At 50.0% G+C, this 8,582-nt stretch overlaps 1 long non-coding RNA gene across 1 annotated transcript; it reads left to right on the top strand.

Moving 5' to 3' along the window:
• The first annotated feature begins 1,177 nt into the window (after nucleotides 1-1,177).
• On the top strand, nucleotides 1,178-4,265 carry LOC308186368. Its single transcript, XR_013944036.1, has 2 exons — nucleotides 1,178-3,303; nucleotides 3,418-4,265. It is a non-coding gene; the product is annotated as an uncharacterized lncRNA (long non-coding RNA).
• Nucleotides 4,266-8,582: the final 4,317 nt, after the last annotated feature.

Raw genomic sequence — 8,582 nt, 5'->3', positions numbered from 1 at the left:
TTCATGGGGGGGGTGGGTTGGGAGCTGCTTGTGGACAGTTGGGGTCTGCATCCGGGTGTGGCTGGGGCCTGCTTGTAGACTTCTGCAGCCTGTGTCTGGTGTTTGGGGGCTTTTCTGTAGTGTTTGGGGATTGCATTTTGGCTTTGGGATGTGTCTAGAGCTTCTGGGGCCTAGCTGTAGTGCTTGGGGCCTGCGTCTGGGGCTTTTCTGTAGCATTTTGGTAGCGTGTTTGTGATTTGGGGTCTGTATCCAGGGTTTTGCCTTTTTTGTAGTTTTCAGCTTTGTGTCTGTTTCTTTGTTGGTTGCCTGGGGTTTGGGGTTTGGATCATTAGTCAGTGTCATTAGCGTCGGGGGGTTGATATGAAGGGTTAGGGTTGTGGTTAGAGTTGTTAGGGTTAAAGAGAATAAGGATTTTAGGGTAAGGGGATCAAGGTTGTGGGAATAAAAATGTTTTTGCACAGAGTTACATCGTTTAGAGGGAAGGAAGGTGGTATTGATATATGCTTGCAGTGATAAGAAAGCTTAACAGACAACCTTGTAAAATGCAGACAACCAGAATCCTTAGAGCAATTGGGTGGAAATCAAGGTGTAAGAAACATTACCACCTCAAAGAGGAAAACAGTCAAGAAAAAAATAAAATTGACTAGTAACAGGCCAGCAGCTGTGTATTTTCTGTGAAGCACTGGATAGATCGTGAACATGGATTACCCAGTCAATGGGGAAACTGGGGAGGGTCCTGGTCACCGAGAGGAAAAAAAAAATTATATAAACTGTGTTATGGAACTAGTAGGTGGCTTGTGGGACGCCTGCCATTGCAATCGTGAATAAAAATGCTACCTCACTGAGATACTTGCCTGAGCCTATGGTATTGGTTACAGAGTGTTTCTAATAAGGTGTTAGGGTTTTAAGGTTTCAGGGCTAAGGCACTAGGGTTGGGTTTCAGGGTTAGGGTTTCCAGGGTTTAGGGTTAGGATTGTAAGGTTGTTAGGGTTGGAGTTATAAGGGTTAGGGTTTGCGGGTTAGTGTGTTAAGGTTTTAAAGTATTTTGTGGTTTTAGTGTTGATAGGGTTTTTAGGGTTAGGGTCTTAGGGTTTTAGTTATGGTCAGGTATTTAGGGTTAGGGTTTTTTTAAGGTTAGGGTCTCCAGCGTTAGGGCTTTGAGAATCTTTACGTTTTGGGTTAGGGTTTAGAGGGTCTTAATTTTTAGGGTTAGGGCTTTTAGGCGTAGGTCTAGTGTGGTAAATTTTATCGGGTTAGGACTGTAAGGGTTTTTAGGGTTAGGGTTTCTAGGGTTTGTTGGGGTAGGGGTTAGGGTTAGATCCGTGGTTGCCATAGCGTTAGGGGTCAAGGTTCTTAGGGGTTAGGCCTAATATTAGGGCGGAAGGCCAAAATAAGAGGGTGGGAGCCCCCCCCGAAATTGAAGGGTTGAAGCCCCAAGTTAGGGGAAGGAACGTCAAAATTGTGGGGTCCCCCAAAATTGGGCGGAAGAACTTTTAATATTAGGGGGGAACCCAAAAAAGGAGGGTGGGGGACTCTAAAATCGGTTGTGTCCCCCCCAAATTAGGGGAGGAACCCCCAAAATTGGGTGGGCGAACCCCCAAATTGGGGGGAAGAAGACTTAAATGGAAGTGTGAAATTCCAGAATTGGATGTGGACCCCCCAGAACAGTCTTCAGGGGTTTAGTGTGGTAAATTTTATTGGGTTAGGGCTGTAAGGGTTTTTAGGGTTAGGGTTTCTAGGGTTTGTTGGGGTAGGGGTTAGGGTTAGATCCGTGGTTGCCATAGGGTTAGGGGTCAAGGTTCTTAGGGGTTAGGCCTAATATTAGGGCGGAAGGCCAAAATAAGAGGGGAGGAGCCCACCCAAAATTGAAGGGTTGAAGCCCAAAATTAGGGGAAGGAACGTCAAAATTGTGGGGTCCCCCAAAATTGAGCGGAAGAGCTCTTAATATTGGGGGAAACCCAAAAAAGGAGGGTGGGGGACTCTAAAATTGGTTGTGTCCCCCCCAAAATTGGTTGTGTCCCCCCCAAAATTGGTTGTGTCCCCCCCAATTAGGGGAGGAACCCCCAAAATTGGGTGGGCGAACCCCCATATTGGGGGGGAAGAACACTTAAATGGAAGTGTGAAATTCCAGAATTGAATGTGGACCCCCCAGAACAGTCTTCAGGGGTTTAGTGTGGTAAATTTTATCGGCTTAGGGCTGCAAGGGTTTCTAGGGTTAGGGTTTCTAGGGTTTGTTGGGGTAGGGGTTAGGGTTAGATCCGTGGTTGCCATAGGCTTAGGGGTCAAGGTTCTTAGGGGTTAGGCCTAATATTAGGGCGGAAGGCCAAAATAAGAGGGGGGGAGCCCCCCCCAAAATCGAAGGGTTGAAGCCCCAAGTTAGGGGAAGGAACGGCCAAATTGTGGGGTCCCCCAAAATTGGGCGGAAGAACTCTTTAATATTAGGGGGGAACCCAAAAAAGGAGGGTGGGGGACTCTACAATTGGGGGGGACCCCCAAAATTGGTCGGGTCCCCCCAAATTAGGGGAGGAACCCCCAAAATTGGGTGGGTGAACCCCCAAATTGGGGGGAAGAAGACTTAAATGGAAGTGTGAAATTCCAGAATTGAATGTGGACCCCCCCCAGACCTGGGGAGGAATCCCCAAACTTGGGGGGGACCCCCAAAATTGGGGTTAAAGCCCCAGATCCCGGGGAGCTAAGCCCCAAATTAAGGGAAGGAACCTCAAACATGTGGTGAGAACCCCAACATTGGGGGAAAGAACCTTAATATTAGGGTGGCAGGCCAAGAAAGGATGGTGGGGGCCTCCAAAATTGTGGGGGGCTTGGAATTGGGGGGAATCCCCAAAATGGAGGGGGAACCCCAAAAGTGGGGGGGGGGGCGAAGCACCAAATTAGGGGAAGGAACCCCAAAATTGCGGGGAAGAACTCTGAAATGGAGAGCTGAAAACCCGAAATTGAGGGGAAACCCCCCAAAACGGCGGGAAAACCCTCCATAAACACGAAACCGGTAATGTAACAGAGCAAAAAATGGCGTCCTACGGCACGCTGCGAGGCTCAATTTTCTGGGGAGTGCTGGGAAATGTAGTTCTTGGCCACCGGGTTTCCGGGAGTCCATATTGTTTTCCCAGAGCATGCCGGGAGATGTAGTTCTCGGACACTGGGCTTCCGGGAGGCCATGTTGGTTTCCCATCTTTGCTAGACTCCGGGTGCTCTGGCTTCACAGAGAAACCCCCAAACTGAAAAATGTACCTGCTAATATATTGGGCTCTAAATGTAGCCCTGGGTTAATTGAATAACAATCCCTGGGTAAGATTGAAGTGCAGGAGGGGTTGGCTACGGTTTTAAGAGCCGGTTTGCAGAAAAGGGATTTCCCGTTAAGAAATGGCATATACTGATTGTTCTCTTCCTTGCTCTGCCAAGACCTGAAGCACATCTTGGAAGCCAGGCAGAATCCGTGGAGCCAATGGAGTTCTCAAGCTCGACTTCAGCTTCTTCCCAGCTAGAAGAAGCAAGGACACGCCGGCTGAGTTCCACAGGCAACGCGCCCGTATCTGTAGACGAGGATTTAGAGATGCTACTTTGGGAACTCTCAGACGGCATACTGGAAGCCGAGCTTGACTTGGACCCAGGGAAGGATGAGGATGACCTCCTCCTTGAGCTTTCCAAGATGATTGATGATTGAACTGCATAGTCCTATGGTATATTAAAAAAAAAAAAAAACAAAAAAAAAACAAAAAAAAAAACAACTCTTCTTCTTGTTGGATACCCTGAGGTGATCCTTTTTCTAACTGAGGCTTTGCAATGAGACTTAAAGCACAGTTGGAACTGGTAGAAATTGGCAGGATTTGCACTCAGTTGTCCTAAGTTTCCCTGCTGGTCAGAGTTAAGGTCTTGTGCATGGTTCCGTAAGTAGAGGTGGCTACCTTTGATATCAAGAGGACAAAACACTTGTTTCTTTTGGCACAGAAAGATGTCCATCGGCACGCTGTGGTGGCTGTGAATTGACGTAGTGATGGAGCGATGCTCTGAAGGCTTAAACGGAAAGCTTCTTCCTTCCGCCCCCCCTTGGCACAGCTCGATGTTGGGCACATTGTGAAGCCTGGGTGTTCTGATTTCTCGGACAGTTGATACCCAAATCCCGGAGTTACTATGTCAACTCTTGACTTTTATTTGTGTATGCCATTGTTTTGACTGTAATCTTTTCAGATGATGAAGCTGTAAGGGCGGGAGGGAGCAAAATAATTATTCTAGCGTTGTGGACCAAACATGCTGCCAGGAGTGGTGGTGGTGGGGTCAGCCCACCCGGCCTTACTTTCAATTATCAGGGATGATAAAATGGTGTGAAAAGCAGCAGCTCTGCGATACGGCTACGCTACCCCCACTCCCTTCTCTTGTCCTGTACCAAAGTTCCCCCAAGCTTTGGTTGGTGCTTTTTGCTGGTGACAGTAGGACTCCAGGGCGAGTAGTCGGGACTCTCCTGCAGTAACTGGGTCAATTAAGGGTTGGTTTAAGTGCCTCCTGGTTTTTAAAATTGCTCCCCTGAGCTGCTGGCTCTGCTGCCTGCTACAGCAAATGTTCGGGTGCCATCAGCGTCGCACTTGGGCGTGGGCACTGACCCTGCGGAGGAGAGCTGAGACTCGCGTGTATTGTGTACCCTGCCGCCAGTGATCGTTTTCCCCTAGCAGATCTATTTTGAATCATTTCCCTAAATTTTAGAGGAACTTTAGGCTCTTTGTGCTATGATTTGTGAAGCTGTAGGGGCCCTCAGGCATTTGCTGCTGGCAGAGGAAAACCGCTTGTCGAATTTGTTGTAAATACTTTCTGTTTGGACAACAACGCCTGTGTGTGTGTGTGTGTGTGTGTGTGTGTGTGTGTGCGTGCTTTGACGACCCCCTGCGACGCCCCAGCTCCGCGAGGGAAGCTTTGAAGCGGCTCTGGGAAAACCTCTGCGGAAGAAACTGCTGCTAGTGACTTGCGGAAAAGGGACTCCACAATCAGTGAGATTGTAAAGTAGGTATGTTTATTCAGCGCTGGGCAGCACGGGAGGTTGTGGGCATGAAGACTGATGACTCTTCCTCGTCACCGCTAGTTGACCTCTTGTCTTTGCACAGACTCAGTTGCTCCTTGGCTCTTGTCCATCTGCAGGACCAGTTTCTCCCAGTTTCTTAAGACAGGCTCACTCTCTTATTAGGAGACTGACCTTGGTAAGGGGCCCAAGGCTTCTTGCTTTAGTTAATTGGCACAATGCACCATAGTTAGCAAAGACGCTAAGTAGCATCCTAGTTTAACGCCGTCAGCGCTCTATCTCTACTTGATAAGATTCTCCTAACTCCCTCTCTCACTGGAGCCCACGCAGCCCTCCGTCCTGCCGAAGGACTTCACGGGGACTTCTGCCGGCTCCGGGTGCCCGCACACACACAGAAATGGCTTTGAGAGAAAACAATCAGGAGGAGGAGAGCTCAGAGACTGCGGCCGGCTTCGGCCACCTTCCCCTCGCTTTCCCTCTCCGTGTTCAAACCGAGCACTGTTCTGCCGTCAACCTTCGCTGCCTCTGCCCGCGGCGCTGGGCTTTCGCGTGTGCCATTGCTCCTCTACATATTTTATCCTTCCTTTTGTAAGGAATGGTCCAGCAATTCGTGTCACTAAGGGATTTGAAGGGTTAACATCGAGGCCCGGGTCTAGGTGATAAGAGAACAAAGGGATTTTTAGGGAAAAGTGCTGACTACTGCAGGGGATGTTGCTAGAGTTTCTGAAATCCGGCGCAGAGGCTCCCAAACGAGGAGGAAGGGGGAGCTGAAGGACAATTGAAGGACAAAAGCCTGAGAGGAAGACAACCAGCATTCAGCCCGAGCAAGCCCCGAGAGACCACCAGAGACTGGTACGCAGGCGCCCCTGGGAGGGGTTTCGGATTCCGGAAACCAATTCTAATAACCCTGCCTCTTCTCGAAGTAGTAATGAATATGTATTAGCCTGGGAGCATCAAAACCAGCCGCCTTACGTAACAGACGTGCGTCCTGGGGGAGCAGAGACTCCCGGCGCACCCAGCGCTGCTTGCTTGCCTCTATTCGTTTAATAAATTGTAAACTTTGATTGTAATCCTATTTGGATTTATAACAGCCATTTATAACACTTTTTATATTTGTATTTTATTTAAGGCTGTCTTGCCCCCCTCCCCCCCCAGCCTCGCTGCTCGCCAATAAAGCTGGCGCAGGGGCTAAGGGATTTGAAGGGCCTGCTTGTACACCTAAGGGATTTGAGGGCCTGCTTGTACACCTTTGGGGACTGCCTCTTTTGGGGGGGGGGGGGGGGGGGGGTGTTAGGAGCTGCTTGTATACTTTTTTAGGCATTCCTCTGAGAGGGGGTTGGGAGCTTCGTGTATACTGGGGGGGGAGGGCCTCCCTCGAGGTGGAAGCGGGGGGGGTTGGAGCGTTTCTACACTGTAGGGGCCTGCCTGTACACTTTTGGGGCCTGCCTTGGAGGGGTTGGGAACTGCTTGTACACCTTTGGGGCCTGCGTCTGCGCGGGGCGGGGGGGGTTGGGGGGTTGGAGCTGGTTTTAACCTTTCGGGCTTGCATCTGGAGGGGGTTGGGGCCTGCCTTTGGGGGGGTGGTTGTGAGCTGCTTGTATACTGTAGGGGCCTGCTTGTACACCTTTGGGGCCTGCGTCTGGGGGGGGGGTGGGAGCTGCTTGTACACTGTTAGGGCCTGCCTTGGGGGAGGGGTTGGGGCATGTGCCTTGGGGGCATGGGGTTGGGAGCTGCTTCTACGCTGTAGGGGTCTGGGTCTTGGGGGGTTGGGGCTGTTTGTACACCTTTGGGGCGTGCCTCTGGGGAGGATGGGGAGTTGCTTGTACACCTTTGGGGCCTGTGTCTGCGGGGGGGGTTGGGGCCTGTGCCGGGGGCGTTGGGAGCTGCTTGTACGCTCTAGGGTCCTCTGGCAGGCTTTGGGGCCTCCCTTTGAGGGGGGCAGTTGGGAGCTGGTTGTACACCTTTGGGGCCTGAGTCTGGGGTGTGGGGGCTGGGGCTGAGGCCTGGGGCCTGGGGCATGCATCTGGGTGGTGGTGGGGGGGGGTCCAGTTCATGGGGGGGGTGGGTTGGGAGCTGCTTGTGGACAGTTGGGGTCTGCATCCGGGGGGGGGGGGGGGGGGCTGGGGGCCTGCTTGTAGACTTCTGCAGCCTGTGTCTGGTGTTTGGGGGCTTTTCTGTAGTGTTTGGGGATTGCATTTTGGCTTTGGGATGTGTCTAGAGCTTCTGGGGCCTAGCTGTAGTGCTTGGGGCCTGCGTCTGGGGCTTTTCTGTAGCATTTTGGTAGCGTGTTTGTGATTTGGGGTCTGTATCCAGGGTTTTGCCTTTTTTGTAGTTTTCAGCTTTGTGTCTGTTTCTTTGTTGGTTGCCTGGGGTTTGGGGTTTGGATCATTAGTCAGTGTCATTAGCGTCGGGGGGTTGATATGAAGGGTTAGGGTTGTGGTTAGAGTTGTTAGGGTTAAAGAGAATAAGGATTTTAGGGTAAGGGATCAAGGTTGTGGGAATAAAAATGTTTTTGCACAGAGTTACATCGTTTAGAGGGAAGGAAGGTGGTATTGATATATGCTTGCAGTGATAAGAAAGCTTAACAGACAACCTTGTAAAATGCAGACAACCAGAATCCTTAGAGCAATTGGGTGGAAATCAAGGTGTAAGAAACATTACCACCTCAAAGAGGAAAACAGTCAAGAAAAAAATAAAATTGACTAGTAACAGGCCAGCAGCTGTGTATTTTCTGTGAAGCACTGGATAGATCGTGAACATGGATTACCCAGTCAATGGGGAAACTGGGGAGGGTCCTGGTCACCGAGAGGAAAAAAAAAATTATATAAACTGTGTTATGGAACTAGTAGGTGGCTTGTGGGACGCCTGCCATTGCAATCGTGAATAAAAATGCTACCTCACTGAGATACTTGCCTGAGCCTATGGTATTGGTTACAGAGTGTTTCTAATAAGGTGTTAGGGTTTTAAGGTTTCAGGGCTAAGGCACTAGGGTTGGGTTTCAGGGTTAGGGTTTCCAGGGTTTAGGGTTAGGATTGTAAGGTTGTTAGGGTTGGAGTTATAAGGGTTAGGGTTTGCGGGTTAGTGTGTTAAGGTTTTAAAGTATTTTGTGGTTTTAGTGTTGATAGGGTTTTTAGGGTTAGGGTCTTAGGGTTTTAGTTATGGTCAGGTATTTAGGGTTAGGGTTTTTTTAAGGTTAGGGTCTCCAGCGTTAGGGCTTTGAGAATCTTTACGTTTTGGGTTAGGGTTTAGAGGGTCTTAATTTTTAGGGTTAGGGCTTTTAGGCGTAGGTCTAGGTGGTAAATTTTATCGGGTTAGGACTGTAAGGGTTAGGGTTAGGGTTTCTAGGGTTTGTTGGGGTAGGGGTTAGGGTTAGATCCGTGGTTGCCATAGCGTTAGGGGTCAAGGTTCTTAGGGGTTAGGCCTAATATTAGGGCGGAAGGCCAAAATAAGAGGGTGGGAGCCCCCCCCGAAATTGAAGGGTTGAAGCCCCAAGTTAGGGGAAGGAACGTCAAAATTGTGGGGTCCCCCAAAATTGGGCGGAAGAACTTTTAATATTAGG

The sequence above is a fragment of the Anser brachyrhynchus genome, assembly GCF_964034855.1.
Source record: "Anser brachyrhynchus genome assembly, contig: SCAFFOLD_206, whole genome shotgun sequence".
Lineage (NCBI taxonomy): Eukaryota > Metazoa > Chordata > Aves > Anseriformes > Anatidae > Anser > Anser brachyrhynchus.
Note: the sequence above shows the minus strand (reverse complement) of the source record. Positions and strands in the feature narration are given on the sequence as shown.